At 36.9% G+C, this 16,573-nt stretch overlaps 1 long non-coding RNA gene across 1 annotated transcript in view; it reads left to right on the top strand.

The window, feature by feature from the left end:
• Positions 1 to 8,007, top strand: part of LOC128929400 (uncharacterized) — a 108,615-nt gene extending 100,608 nt beyond the window's left edge. The window contains exon 3 of the long non-coding RNA XR_008475812.2: positions 7,363 to 8,007. This is a non-coding gene — a long non-coding RNA (uncharacterized LOC128929400). The remainder of the gene's footprint in view (positions 1 to 7,362) is intronic.
• Positions 8,008 to 16,573: the final 8,566 nt, after the last annotated feature.

The following is a 16,573-nucleotide window of genomic DNA, read 5'->3' as shown; positions in this document are numbered from 1 at the left end:
TAAATTTTTTTTTTTTGAGACTGAGTTTTGCTCTTGTTGCCCAGGCTGGAGTGCAATGGTGCCTCAGCTCCCTGCAACCTTCGCCTCCCAGATTCAAGTGATTCTCCTTCCTTAGCCTCCCAAGTAGCTGAGATTACAGGCACCCACCACTGGGCCTGGCCAATTTTTATATTTTTGGTAGAGATGGGATTTCATCACGCTGGCCAGGCTGGTCTCAAACTTCTGACCTCAGGTGATCTACCCGCCTCAACCTCCCAAAGTGCTGGTATTACAGGCATGAACCACCATGCCAGGCCTCAAATTACTAAGTCTTTTAACTTCTGAATTGTTTAGGAAGTTTAGGAAGCAGACCACAGTATGTATGATGAGGGTCAATACACTTCTCTGGGCTTCATTTGTACATATGCAATGTAATACCATTGGTATGCAAAATATACTATCAAATACTGTTTGATGGATGTCAGAATTTTTAGCTTTAATTAAGCTGGAGTACAGCTTTTTTCTAAATTTATGCCATAAACTTATGTAATTAGGTTTTCTCTTCATAGAAAAGGACATGCGGTACAACTTCAAAACTGTACGTACAACCATTTATCATTGCCAGAAATGTAAGTTTTCCTCAAAGGATCTCATTAAAGTTCTGGACATTTATTCTTTTGATATGATACAGACTCTGAGATCACAGGGGGTATGAATATGTCTGATAAAGGTTCTAAAAATATTTCAACTGTTTGATATCATTTTGAAGAGTCCAGTTTTAGTTAGCTGAGAACACAAATTACTGAAACTACTTGAAAGAAAATACTGATTATTATATTCTAATGAGCTCGATTCATTAATTCTTCATTACATTTTACACTTAAATTCTAAAAATATATTTTTTTCTATGGAGGTGAATAAATACAGAAAAAAATATCCTCATATGACTCATAAGATCATGTTTAGTGAAACTAACCATTTTAACTGGATTTTTTTTTTCTGAAGAAAACTCTATCAGACTCAATGTAATTTAAACCAAAGTCAATTTTTTAAATTGTTAAATGTATCCCATTTTAGAAAGTATACATCTTTAAAAGAAAGAGGACTTTGGAGATTTATTTGGATGCTATTTTCATCTTTCACTGCAATTGGTGCATTCTCTACTACCTTTCTTCCTCATCCTACCTACAAGATCTAGTAAAGCTCTGGTTTCATGACTTGACTCTTGCTAATTACTCAAACTAAAATCCTATTTCCAATTGTCTGTTCACTTAAACTGCATGTTTCACAAGTCACCTCCCACTCTACTATGAGCTTTCCTTTTCTGATTTAACAATGTTGTCGATAAAATTCATCTACTATTTATTAGCAATTTAACCAATAAATATTTATTAAATGCCTACTAGTTATATGTTTTCACTGACTTCTCTATGCAGTGTCTGTGTGATAGAGTAAGAAAATAATTAAATATAACTTTATATGTAAGAACTCAGCTTTCTATTATGTCCAGATTTTCAATACTAGAATTCCCACTTAATATTAGGGTGAGCTAAAGTACTCCACACATGTGGAGACAAAAGGAAATGCTGTTTTAATATTGTTCTGCTGCATCAAATACCCTAGAAATCCTAACCAAGCAGGACTATTAGCTTCTATTTCTTCTCAGTGAGACTTAGAGATTTATGAACTTCGTCAGTGCTGAGATCTGAACTGGTGTCTCTCTGAGTCCATGAGCCTTTTTTGGATGTACTATGCTGCCGTTTTTTAAAATATAAAATGTTGGTAACTATATATGACTTACTTCAGTATTCTCATTGTTTTTCAAAAAATATATAATTTTTCAATGTTTAAAGTGGCATGCAATTTAATTAATTCATTTATTCATATTTTTTTATTCTTATTCTACAAGCATGCAATACTGAGACATTACATTTTCTTATCATTTATCGTTATTTCTTCCTATTCATACCTGGTTTTTCTTGATGGATGCAAATGGACCCATCTTAACATAGACAGTGGAGATTCATCACTGACTCCTCCCTTTTTCTCACCTCTCCCTCTTATCAATCTCCATTTTTTTGAATTCTTGGAATACTTTTGTTTTGACTAGATATAATTTCTCATAGCAGTCTCAATTTAACCCCATTGGCCCTAAGACATGGGACTCCTCTTCTTCTGTTACCCTGGTTCATTTCACATCTATCCTCCCTCTGAGTGCACTCAGCTGGAATTTTCTTCAGCGGTGTATGCTGAAGGCCATGGTTTCTCAGCCCATTTGAACATCCTGATCACTAAGATCTGGCCTGGCCTCTGACATAGAGTGAGCATCCAGTGACTATTTGTTGACTAAATGGCTGTGAACAAGTTGACTTTACAGCCATATTCTTATAGTTAATGTTTCTTTGTTCCTATATCCCATTAAGAATAACTCACAGATAAATTATACAGTGTTTAAAGACATGTGGCATATAAAGTAAATTAATAATTTTCTTACATATGCTTTAGCAATATGTTTCCAACTTTTAGAGACAATGGTTCCGTTTTCCTCTTTATTAAATTCAAAATAGAGAAGGCACATTAATTTTTATTTTCACTCACTACTTATCCTGGATTTCATTTATTCCCTAAAAATAATGCCTATCAACTTAGTGTTTTTGAACTCTTTATAGCTACCATTATTTCAAATCCTGTCACCCACTCATGAAATAAGATTGTTTCTCTCCTTTAGTTTTCCCTGTCTTCGCTGTCAGATTATTATTCATCAATCAGGACTTTTGTTAATCATTTCACTCAAGCCCCTGAATGGTTTATGTAATTTATCCATTCCTGTCTAAAATTTCCAGGTCATAATCATATTCTCTATTATATTATTTCATCACTCTATCTCTAGTATACAAATGAACTTTTAAATGGACTGACTCTTATATGCTAGAGCTTATACTCTTTTTATCTCTTTATTCAGCCCTTTCTTTATTCTTCAATCTGGCGTCTTCATTTCCTTCTGCCAGCTTACAATCTAGCAGAAGTTGGAGTTTCTCAATGAAGCTTTTCTGATTATGCTTACATATGAATTGTTTTTCCCAGCTCTGAATCCCAGGAACATATTCCCTTGAGTATATACTGCTTTGGACTGCTAGAGTCTTGGCTGTACTGCTTATCACACGTGTGGCATTAGGAAAGGGATTTAACTTCCTTTGTGTCTCCGTTTAAACATGTATAAAGTGGGCAAAGGTGACAGACTCTACCTCAGTTGTGCAGATGAAACAAGCTAACACACATAGAGCCTGCCACATATTATGCATTCAATAGCAATTGTCTTACTTTCCTATAATTATTCTGCAAATGATTCTAACACGTTAGCCTGGCAATGTTACCGTGTTGGCATTTCATAGACTCATGAAGGGTAGTGTCATAAGCACAAGTTGAACTTGGAGTCATCTAAATCAGTGGAAAGGGCTGGGTCACAGAGGAAAGCTTCAACGCTTTTGAGACGAATACAGGGATTACACAGAATATTCCATCAGCATTTTAACCTATGGGTTTTAAGGTAGAGAACTAGGAAAAAACCTCTGAAAAATAAGTAACGTATGGATCTTAGCAATCTCAGGACCAAAAAGGCTTGTGTGGGAACTGTTGCTCCAGGAGTTTTCTTCATTCTTTGTTGTTTTCTCACATATTTCTCAAGGTGGGGCTGTTGGTCTGGCCCATCCTCTATGACATAAAATCTTCACCTAGAGAAAAAAATCTCCCTTCCCAGTCCATATTCGATATATCTGAAAACAGGCCATGGTTTCTCAGCCCATTTGAACATCCACAGGAGTGTCTAAGTTCTGTGACAATCTAAAAAAAGTTCAGAATTAAAGAAAAGCAGTCCCATTTTGACAACTTTATCGCCCCATTGATTTCTCCTGTAAACAGAGCAGGATGGTGTTCTGTTTGGAGCACTGCGGGAATTAACTCCAAATAAGTTCAGCAGTTCGTGGCAGGCAGAGGATGGGGCGGGACCTGCGTGCGGATACGCCCAAGAGGGTGCTGCACCTGCTGGGGCTTGGAGGAGGCACATAGCATGTTTGCACTGGTGACAGGCGTGCTACTCCAAACTAAACACACCCATTGCTGACTGCACCACAAAGGCAAAATTATCTTAGCTTGGAAGCAGCCTGGTTATTTATCTATGTCAGAAAAGAAATAGCTTCACCTCAGAGCTCTGTGAAGAACCTTGAAGCAAGTTTTCTTAGCTCTTATTTCTGTAATTATTTTTCACAGAATGGAATCCAAGCCACTACTGTTGTCTTTGTTCATCCCACACTTGCTCCGTAATTCTCTACACCCACTTTACAACTTACTGCTTTCTGCCCTGCTTGGTAAACTTATCTTCCCTTCGCATTCCTGGTGTCAATGAGGCACAGAGAGTCAAATTGTGTTATTTACTATTCACATGAGGCTGGGAAATTTTCTGGACATCTGTGTGCCGAAGTTCTGCTTACAAGAGGCATTGTTCTGCAGTGTTTAGAGGATTGTCAAGAGCACGAGCACAATACTGAGTAAATGACAACTTTTGGCGTTGAAAAATAAGATTCCTACTATACCGTTGTTAATGGTCAGAAAAAAGGCCATCTAGCACCCTACCCATGCAATTGTCTCTCTCAACTCTAGAAAAATTTACTTATAATCACCAGCTAAGCTCTACAAATATATACAGGACACTGTCATATATAATAAAACACTTCAAAAATATGTGATTGCCAAAGCAAATTGCATATTTAGATTTCGAGAAAAGCTGTATTCTTCTCTTTTTTTTTTTTTTGTTGGAGTCTCCCTCTGTTACCCAGGCTGGAATGCACTGGTGCAATCTTGGCTCACTGCAACCTCCACCTCCTGGGTTGAAGCAATTCTCCTGCCTCAGCCTTCTGAGCAACTGGGATTATAGGTGCGTGCCACCAGACCCAGCTAATTTTTGTATTTTTAGTAGAGACGGGGTTTCACCATGTTGGTCAGGCGGATGTCAAACTCCTGACCTCGTGATTCGCCTGTCTACGCCTCCCAAAATGCTTGGATTACAATTACAGTTGTAAGCCACCACACCTGACAGCTGTATTATTCTTTAAAAAATCGTTTCATAAAATTGTATTATCACCTCCTTGAGTTTCTGTTTTTGGGAAACATATTGTGTCTTAATAACTCTTCGTGCATCAGTAAGTATAGCGTATCTTCATACTATCTGTCCTGTTAGGAACCAGAAGAGAACTTAACTGCTTGAAGTCCCAAGATTCAAGGGAATCTTACTATGTAAAAATCAAGCTCATCATTCCTTCGACTATTTAAAAAAGTAGATGAGATGAATCTAATACCTTTACTATACTTTCATTGACCAGAATTAGTATAGTACGTTTTTAAAATACCATAAAAATGCCCTTGTAAGGTGAAACTAAATTATAATCATGCTTAATCTTTAATACGATTTTACTTATTTCTGTCATACATGATGCACATCACAAAATGATGCCTTATTTTGGGGTTGGATTATGAATCAGCAGATTGAAAAATGGAATCACAGAGATTTTCAACTCCTATTATACTCTATCTTTTAAAACGTTCTTTTCAACATCTTCTCTTTCTGACAGCTAATTCATATATTGATTTCTTGGGTCATATAAGGCAAATATCCAGCTTGAGATGTGAAATAATGAGATAATTTACGTAGACTGGGGAGACTGACCTCGGCAGATTCTGAAGCTCTGGAGTGTTTCTATTATTACTCTTATATCCCATGTTGCAGGACTTCAGCTATTGATTTTGTTTAGTACGAATGACTTATTATCATGAGGAAAAGGTGAAGTTTTAATGGATTTAGAACCGTGGTCTATGGTTATGGCATTTTTTTTAGCCCATTAGAAAATAAAATGGACAGAACAAAATTAATATTAGGTAGTTATTCCCTCTGTACCATGTCCTCCCTCCCTTGTTTTCTCCATTACATCTTCATAATTATTTCTCTCTCTATTCAAAGACTATTGTGTACTTACCAGGCAACAGGCATTCGCCAGACACTGGGGTTAAAATTCTTCACATTGCTGCCACTGAGGCAGAGAATAAACTTTGCCCCACCACCCTACAGTGCCAGCAGCACCACTAAGGCAGAGGATATACTTTACTCTGCCACCCCACACTGGCAACAACCATCATCATCAAAGGGCATGCAGGCACATACCCACGTGCAAGCACCCACATACACATGTGCGCGCGCACACACACACACACACACACTTCAATTTTTGGCTGTGTCCCCACCCAAATCTCATCTTGAATTGTAGTTCCCATAATCCCCATGTGTCATAGGAGGGACACTGTAGAAAGCGATTGAATCATGTGGGCAGTTCCCTCATGATATTCTTATGATGGTGAGTCTCATGAGATCTGATGGTTTTATAAATCTGGCGCTTTCCCTGCTGGCACTCATTCTGTCTCTTGCTGCCCTGTGAGGAGGTGCCTTCTACCATGATTGTAAATTTCCCAAGGCTTCCCCAGCAATGTGGAACTGTGAGTCAACTAAAACTCTTTTCTTTATAAATTAACCACATTTCTTTATAAATCCACATTTACTAAATAAGAGAGTTGCTGGAATTAAAACCTGAAAACTTTTCATTTTTCCCAAACTTCCCAAGAAATTACAGGTCATGGTCAGAATGGCAAATAATTCTTTATTTTTTTTGAGACAGGTCTTGCTCTGTCAACCTGGGTGGAGTGCAATGGTATGACAGCTCTCTGTAACCTCAAACTCCCAGGTTTAAGTCATCTTCCCACCTTGGCATCCCAAAGTGCTGCATTACAGGCGTGAGCCGTCATGTCCAGCATAAATTATTCTTAAACTGTGAAATTTGCTGTTCTTACTATGGATGTCAAAATTCATTTGCACTCCTCCTCATAAAAAATATGTCCAAGATAAATTATTAATAACTGCTAATGATTTAGTGTTGCTATAAGGAAAATTTGCATTTGAAAAAGACACCTAAGGACAAAAGTCTTACACTAACAGAACAAATATACAATGTGAATTGTCAGAACTAAAATGTGCTAATAAGGAACAATATTTTTGGGAAACCAGCATCACTGGTATGCCTCATAACCCACAAAAGGATGGTGACAGCCTCCTACTGATAAGGGAGAATTGTATTTTAAGGAGAAAAGTAAAACATACATACATAGACACACACAATCATGCGCATGTGTGGTATGTATAAATCAGTTTTTAATTACTAAAGTGGCGTATAATGGAGGAAAGAAAACATTTGAACAAGACCATTAAAATGAAGTGATTGAATCACTGCAGAAATGCATTAACATGCGGTTGTGACTCATGTGCTGTCTCACTTTTCTGGCAAGGCAGCTGCTTACCATTAATGACCAGCAACAGTGACGAGGGATCCATCTGCCCTGTTCTGGAACAAGGGAATGCACCACCTGTTAAATTTATAACTACAGCTTCCACAAATGAACATGAAAATGAAGCCTCCAGATTGGAAATAATGTGTAGCTTTTATGTAAAAACATCAAGATATTCAAAAGTCTGTTTGTTCTCTCCACTTAGTGTTTTGAAATGCTTGAAAGAAAAAACAGTGCTAAGTGTGAGATGAGTATCTTTGACACAATGCCAATTGTTAACCAGAATGTTCCACATTAATAAAATGGTTTCAGATTCATTGGAAACTAACTGTCCCTGCTTCTGCCCTGAAAAACACCTGTGGGAAAAGCAATGCAATTTTGTAAATCTGTGAGTGTCAATCTGATATAACTGTTCTATCCCAGAGAAGTAATAGAAATCAATAAACACAAATAAGGAAATTGTTCTAACATTTTGAGATCATAATCTTCTCTGAATATTAAAGTTTATGGCATACAAGAAAACCCTGATTCTCACTGCTTTTTTTCTCTTCTTTACCTCAATTAATGTTCTTATCTCTTCAGTGAGTAAATGTCTCGTTTTTTCCTTTATGTATTTCCGTTTCTTTTTTTAAATTGCATTTTAGGTTTTGGGGCACATGTGAAGAACATGCAAAATTGTTGCATAGGTACACATATGTCAGTGTGATTTGCTGCCTTCCTCCCCAACACCTGTATCTGGCATTTCTCCTCATGCTATCTGTCCCCAACTCCCCACCCCCTGCTGTCCCTCCCCTATTTCCCCCCAACAGACCCCTGTGTGTAGTGCTCCCCTCCCTGTATCCATGTGTTCTCATATTTCCGTTTCTATAACTTTGCTTGTATTATGTTCTCAGTTACCTTTACCTCATACCATTAGGCTTGTTAGCAAAGTCAGTCAACCTTGAAGGCCTGGCTAACCTCAGGTCTCTTTTGTGATGAGGTCTCAGAGAAGTTTACCTCAAGGGTGTACCTAGCTCTTCTAAATATTAATATTAGGGACTCATTTTTTCTGAATAAATTTGAATTTTTGAGTAAATTGATGTAAATGTGGAAAATGATTTAAATGTTTATCAAATGCTCCTCAGATTTCTATATAATGCAAAACTATTTTTCGTTTATTAAAGACCTAAAATTTAATAAAATTAATATGCATTATATTAACTAAGGTAAAAAGGAATTTATTACTCACAAGAAAACAAGAAGCACGAGCATCTGCATATTTGCCAGTTTCCTTTTCCAAGAAGTGCCCAGATTAATGCTTGACATATTCTACAGGAGAGGATTCCTGAGTTATGGAACCCACGTCATTCAAAACAGAGAGTTAGCAGGCCTGATCTTTGCCACAGAATGATAACTTATTTATGATTCTAAACAGTATACATGACTGCCTTTTGCTGCAGAACAAAGATCAATTGGTGTCTGTGCATTCAAGATACGGAAAAATGAGAGAGATCTACAGAGAATCATCTGCCAACAATTTTCTCAACTTTATCCTGGTTTCTAAAGAATTTTCTCCTAAGTGCGGTATTGTATCAGTCACTCTGATAAATATGACCAACAAAAACGGAAACCGCAGCTGTTCAATTCAAATAGTGTTTTTTAAGGCTACTCTCAACACAATTCCAAACATCAGGTTGAGGCCATCTGGCAGTACTGACCGCTACTATTCCTGTTGGTTCCCAGGCTCAAATGAACAAATCTCACTGGAATCTCTCCCAGAAATGCAAGTAGTTTTCTCCTAAAATTTCTATATTGACATTTCTCCTTAAATTTCTATATCAATAATTCCACTTCACCTGAAATATAAACCAGGTACAGTAGGAAGTGTTAGAGATTGCAATGACTACCTCAGCCAGCTCCGAGAAAGTCTAAGACAATTCTACAGTCCATAACCTCCCGACCTATGATTCGAGGATAGTCTGGTAGCCTTGCAATGTCAAGGTGGTGTAATTCATTATATAAAAGTCAGAAATACCTGTATCAATACTCTTTTTAATTAGAAGGCACCCAAGTAAGAAGAAGTTCTCACAGGGTAGGCATAAATTATAGTAATACATGAGTCAGTTAAAACTCTGACTATCTTCCATGTATATGCAAATTTAGCCTCACTTTTGAGATTTGCACAATCATATTACATATACTTGACCTATTGGTCATGTTTTCTTAAATACTTGAAGATCATTATGGCCACCCTGTACAAGCCAGTACAAGCCACAGGATTTGGGGAGGAAGGGAAGGTAGTAACTGGCTTTCACACAATAAATATTCTTGGGGGTGCACCTGATATCCCTTGTGAAAACAAGTGTTATTTATTATTGTTTGGGCCCCTAAGAGGGACCTACATTAGTTGAGGTGGGGGACAGATATTGACTGTCTCCAACATGACATCCTAGCCAACTGATAGACTTTAGTTCTCAGTTCAGTTTATTTATTTGAGACAGTGTCTTGCTCTGTTGCTCAGGCTGGAGTGCAGTATAGCAATTTCTACTTACTGCAACCTCCGCCTCCTGGGCTCAAGTGAGCTTCCCATCTCAGTCTCCCAAGTAGTTGGTATTACAGATACGAATCATCATGCCTGGCTAATTTGTGTGTTGGCTAGACTGGTCTTGAACTCCTGGCCTCAAGCTATCTACCCACCTCTGCCTCCCAAAGTGCTGGGATTATAGGTGTGAACCACTGTGCCTAGATTCTCAGTTCAGTTTAAATAACTGATTCTAGTCTTTGTTTTTAGATGGACACTTGAGGACAGTAAGTTCAATCTATTTTGATTGTTTATGCCATCAGCATGATGGCATTCATCTGCCCCAGAGAATGACCGGTGGACAGTAAGTTCAATCTATTTTGATTGTTTATGCCATCAGCATGATGGCATTCATCTGCCCCAGAGAATGACCGGTGGACAGCTTTGAGAATGGGGCAGGGAGGACACCAAGAAGATGCTGTAGTGAAACATCTTTTCTCATCCCCTTTCTAAAAGGGGAAGGCTGTCTACATTTTACCTATTATGTGTATGATGATGTTCTCTCTATATACACATTTCATTTCTTTGTTATATATATGTATACACACACACAAGTACATTTAAAGTTACCCTTTATTAGACTTATAATCTCTCTAAAAGAAATAGTTTGGGGTATCTTCCTCACTTTCACACATAGTGAGTTGTGGGCTCTTATTGGTGGAAAAGTTGAGAGCATAACATGTGCACCTGGCGGCTGCATTGGTCTGCAGTCCAGGATTTGTTGGGGAGAAGGAAGTTGCTTTATGTGGATGAAGGATGGGACACACGCAATAGAGTAGTTGTGTTGAATTGTACTGAGTTCTGTTCAATAAAGCCACGGGAATAGATAAACCTGACTTAGAAAGGAAATAAGGTGACATCAAATTCCTGAGGGCTAAAGAAGTAGTAATTGACTGGCTGGGATAGGAATACATTTACTGCATGAAGGACTCTGTGAATCAAAGAGCCCTGGTGATGTGGAAGGTCTCCCAACAACCAAGGATAGAATTGTCCGAGACTGAACATACTTAATTACCGCATTGCGATTGTGTTTGTCATTTTGAGTGACTAAGGCTAAACAACAAAAAAGTGTGGCCTTAATTTTCATATAAGGCCAAAAGAAAAATTAGCTTCCAAGGGTCAAAATAAAGTTCTTTCTGATCGTGTCCACAGAATTAAGTTGGCAGAACATTCTGGTTACATGACATATAGGACAATTTATTTAAGATGCATGGGAATTAATACATGTTATGTATTATCTATAATATATGGTATCTATGTTTTAAACTTTGTTGTTGAGATAACTAAATTGTTTCTCATTAGTAATTGGTGAAAAACCTTTAACTGGATATGGAAAATAAAATGTTCTATATTCTCATTCAGTTTATATGCTGTCATTTTTTCCTTATCCTGAATTCTTCTTTCTTCACTCACTGAGAGTTGTTGGAGCTTTTCATAGTAATTGTAGAAAAATCTGCCTCTGTTAGTTTCTTAATCTGTAATTTTTAAATACTCATAGCAAATAAGTAACCAAGTATAATGTCTGATTTAAAGGATTTTTTTTCTTTTGGGAGGTACCCACAGAAATAATCCTACCTACTGCTATCTACTTATTATTTATTACAGAACTATTCCTACTGCTAGCTACTTATTATTTACCTTTTTGTGTAGCTCTGTAACGATTTACTTTTCCTGTCCTGAATAATGTGAATTATGTGTCCTCAATTCAGATTCTTTTATAAAATGGCACATTCTGCATCATGAAATAGGCTTTATAGTCCCCGTTTTTTTGGTAAAAAGAGTGAGATTGGAGTTTGAGTTTCTAACAGCACTTGATTGATAGTCATGGTCAATTTAATTATTCCTGTATGACTTTGTTAAATTTCCCTTAAACCATGTTGAGATTTCAATGTCTAAACATTGTATCCTCCAAATAGGTTATACTCATCATGATTACATATTAACTCTCATATGAAGAATCAATATTTGGGAAGAACCCATTAGAAAAGCTATACTTTGCATTTAAAATATAAAGGGTAAAAGTATAGACTCTAGATATCCTCACTCAAGATGACACATCATTAAATAACATATATATAATAAAGCAGTAAAAAAGTCATGATTCCCAGAATAAAAATTATGTTTGCTTAACTGACTTCATATCTAATGATGCTAAACAATTGTTTTTGTTTTTAAAATATAAAAGTGCATTTGTAACAGGTATGAAAGATAACTGTTGTGTAGGCTTTAAGTAATTCTCAATATTAGATGGTTCATGGAATACACATACTGGGGAACAATTGTTCATATTTTTCATATGTTTTATTACATAAATATCTGGAGCTTTTTTCCATTGGATTTTTATTGTATTTTATTTATGTTTTAAAATTATACTTTAAGTTCTGGGATACATGTGCAGAATGTGAACATGCAGGTTTGTTACCTAGGTATACGTGTGCCATGGTGGTTGGCTGCACCTATCAACCAATTGTCTAAGTTTTAAGCCCCAAATCCATTAGGTATTTGTCCTAATGTATCCCTCCCCTAGTTCCCAACCACTCAACAGGCCTCGGTGTGTGATGTTCCCCTCCCTGTGTCCATGTGTTCTCATTGTTCAACTCTCACTTATGAGTGAAAACATGTGGTGTCTTGTTTTCTGTTCTTATGTTAGTTTGCTGAGAACAATGGTTTCTAGCTTTATCAATGCCCTTGCAAGGAAATGAACTCATTATTTTTTGGCTGCATAGTAGTCCATGGTGTATATATGCAATACTTTCTTTATCCAGTCTATCATGGGTGGGTATTTGGGTTGCTTTCAAGTCTTTGCTACTGTAAATAGTGCTGCAATAAACATACATGTGCATGTGTCTTTATAGTAGAATGATTTATAATCCTTCGGGTATATTCCCAATAATAGGATTGCCAAGTCAAATTGTATTTCTAGTTCTAGATCCTTGAGGAATTGCCACACTGTCTTCCACAATGGTTGAACTAATTTACACTCCCACTAACAGTGTAAAAGCATTTCTATTTCTCTGCATCCTCACCAGCATCTGTTGTTTCCAGACTTTTTAAATCATCACCATTCTAACTGTCACAAGATGGTTTCTTGTGGTTTTGATTTGCATTTCTCTAATGAACAATAATGATGAGCTTTTTTTCATGTTTGTTTGCCACATAAGTGTTGTCTTTTGAGAAATGTCTGCTCATATCCTTCACCCACCTTTTGATGAGATTGTTTTATCTTGTAAATTTAAGTTTCTTGTAGATTCTGTATATTAGACCTTTGTCAGATGGATAGATTACAAAAATTTTCTCCCATTCCGTAGGTTGTCTGTTCACTCTGATGATAGTTTCTTTTGCTGTGTGGAAGTTCTTTAGTTTAATTAGATCCCATTTGTCAATTTTGGCTTTTTTGCCATTGTTTTGGTGTTTTAGTCATGAAGTCTTTGCCGATGCCTATGTCCTGAATAGTATTGCCTAGGTTTTCTTCTAGGGTTTTTATGTTTTAGGTCTTACATTTAAGTCACTTATCTATCTTGAGTTAATTTTTGTATAAGGTGTAAGGAAGGCATCCAGTTTCAGTTTTCTGCATATTGCTGTCCAGTTTTCCCAGTAACATTTTAAAAATAGGGAATCCTTTCCCATTGTTTGTGTTTGTCAGATTTGTTGAAGATCAGATGGTTATAGATGTGTGGTGTTATTTCTGAGACCTCTGTTTTGTTCCATTGGTCTATATATCTGTTTTGTACGAGTACCATGCTGTTTTGGTTACTGTGGCCTTATAGTAGAGTTTGAAGTCAAGTAGCATGATGAGAAATAAAGGATATTCAAATAGAAATAGAGGGAGTCAAACTGTCTCTGTTTGCAGATGACATGATTGTATATTTAGAAAACCCCATCGTCTCAGCCCAAAAACTCCTTAAGCTAATAAGCAACTTCAAAAGTCTCAGGATATGAAATCAATGTGCAAAAATCACAAGCATTCCTATACACCAAAAATAGACAAACAGAAAGCCAAATCATGAGTGAACTTCCATTCACAATTGCTACAAAGAAAATGAAATACCTAGGAATACAACTTATAAAGGATGTGAAGGACCTCTTGAAGGTAAACTACAAACCACTACTCAAGGAAATAAGAGAGTACGCAAACAAATAGCAAAACATTCCATGCTCATGGATAGTAAGAATCTGTATCATGAAAATGGCCACACTGCCCAAAGTAATTTACAGATTCAGTGCTATTCCCTTCAAGCAACCATTGACTTTCTTTACAGAATTAGAAAAAACTTTTTTAAATTTTATGTGAAACCAAAAAGAGCCGATATAGCCAAGACAATCCTAAGCAAAATTATCTGGGGCTTTTGAAGTTTAGTTCAACTTTATATGATGTTGTCCATAGATCCTTTAAACTAGTTGGAGTTTAGGTTGCTAAAGAAAATCAGATCATGATGAAATGTCAATGTGTGACTGCTGACTTCTTTCTGCTCCTGCCTTACGTTCTTGTTCCAGGAACACAGCCCCCAAATCAGTAGCAATATATTCGGTAATTTGGTGAATCCCATTTTGCCTGACATGGTGCCTCCAAGTTGCTTTTACAGCTGCAGAGCTGGTCTGTTCACTCACACACTTCTCTATTTTGCCAGTTTTCTGAATCTAGGTATGAATCTACACACTTTTTTTTTTTTTTTTTTTTTTTTTTTTTTTTTTTTTTAGTCGTAGTTTCGCTCTTGTTACCTAGGCTAGAGTGCAATGGCGCGATCTCGGCTCACTGCAACCTCCTCCTCCTGGGTTCAGGCAATTCTCCTGCCTCAGCCTCCTGAGTAGCTGGGATTACAGGCATGCACCACCATGCCCAGCTAATTTTTTGTATTTTTAGTAGAGACGGGGTTTCACAATGGTAACCAGGATGGTCTCGATCTCTTGACCTAGTGATCCACCGCCTCGGCCTCCCAATGTGCTGGGATTACATGCGTGAGCCACCGCGCCCGGCCTGAATCTACACACATTTGCAGTTTACTTGACTTATTTCAAATCATACGATGGAGGGTTCTGAGAACAACCATTCAGAAATTAAGTTGGGAAAATAGTGTTTTTTCAAAAGTCTAATTTACAACTAGTTTGATTGATTTTATTATTCATGGTGTATACTTGGTGGTTACTTATTATTTATAGCTTTTATGTTTACAAAATACTGTGCTTAATCCTACTAGACATAACCTTGACATCAAAGCTTTCAATTTGCAACACTGTATTTAAGACATGTCAAACACCTTAAAACATTGTTTTCAGTTTTTTATACTAATCTGTGATTTTTCTATTATATTAAACTCATAAAACTGTGCTTGAGACAAAGGTTGTGAGAGAGAGACAGAGAAATAAAGAGAACAGAGGCAGAGAGACAATGAAAGAAAGATGGAGAGAGAGAGGGAGAGGTTGATTTCCTGAGACACTGCCAGTTGTTTTGTTTTTTTGAGACAGAGTTGTACTCTTGTCACCCAGGCTGGAGTGCAATGGCACAGTCTCAGTTTACTGCAACCTCCGTTTCCTGGGTTCAAGCAATTCTCTTGTGTCAGCCTCCCAAGTAGCTGGGATTACAGGCACCCACTACCACACCTGGCTAATTTTTGCATTATTAGCAGAGACGAGGTTTCACCATGTTGACCAGGCTGTTCTCGAATACCTGACCGCAGGTGACCTACCTGCCTGCCTCCGCCTCCCAAAGTGCTGGGACTGCCAGTATTTTATTTCTTAATCTGTGTAGTGGTGACATGAGTGTTCGTTTTTATTCTTTTAAAATATACATGTATGTTATATACTCTTTTCTTTGTATTATATATTTCAAAATATAAATGGAGATAGTTTAAGATACATATAAAAATGTGTTTCTAAAATTGGCACTTTAAATGTATATACTAAAATTAAAATATCCATTCTCTGGGGTACAAAAGTTCAATTTCTAGGAATATATTTTCAGAAAATTATAGGGGAAGTCAGATAAAGTAAGAAAAAATAATTGCAATATCTAATTCAGGACCTGCTGAATTCACTTGGAGTGGCTGGCAAAATATTAGGGAAAATATTAGGGAAAGTTATGGATTAGGGACTCAAACCTTTTGGAAGGCCAAAAAATTTTATAGGGACAGGCCAAGGCAGCGGGCCCATTATGTTAGGGAGAAGATAGGGACAATAAAGGGCTTTCCCAGCTTGAATCTGTTTACTCCACATCCCTTTGTCCCCACTCTAGCTGTTTACTCATGTAAACTTTGTGCTGGATAGCCCTCTCAGGGAAAAAATCAAAGGGAATTACCCATTAATAGTGTTCACTCTGGGCCCAAAATCTAAACTTTTTTTTTTTTTTAATGCAGAAAATGATTTATTTAGGCAGAGAGAACGAAAAGGGTGAAAAAAACAGAAAAGAGAAAGAGCAGCTTCCATGAAGGTTGTGGAAGGGGCAAAACCTAAACTTTTTATCATTTGTAAAACCACTCTTTTAACCATGTTAATTATCCACAAGCATGTTAAGTTAAAACCTCTGTTATAAAATTCATACTAAATAAATGTTAAAAAAAAAAAGTGTGGGTCAATTAGTTGCATTTCACCCTCAAAAAGCAGCCAACAACCATCCCTAGCCAACTTAAATCACCAAGCCAAGTGTAAAAGTACATT

Source organism: Callithrix jacchus, chromosome 13 (assembly GCF_049354715.1).
Source record: "Callithrix jacchus isolate 240 chromosome 13, calJac240_pri, whole genome shotgun sequence".
Lineage (NCBI taxonomy): Eukaryota > Metazoa > Chordata > Mammalia > Primates > Cebidae > Callithrix > Callithrix jacchus.
This window is presented reverse-complemented; position numbering and strand designations above follow the sequence as displayed.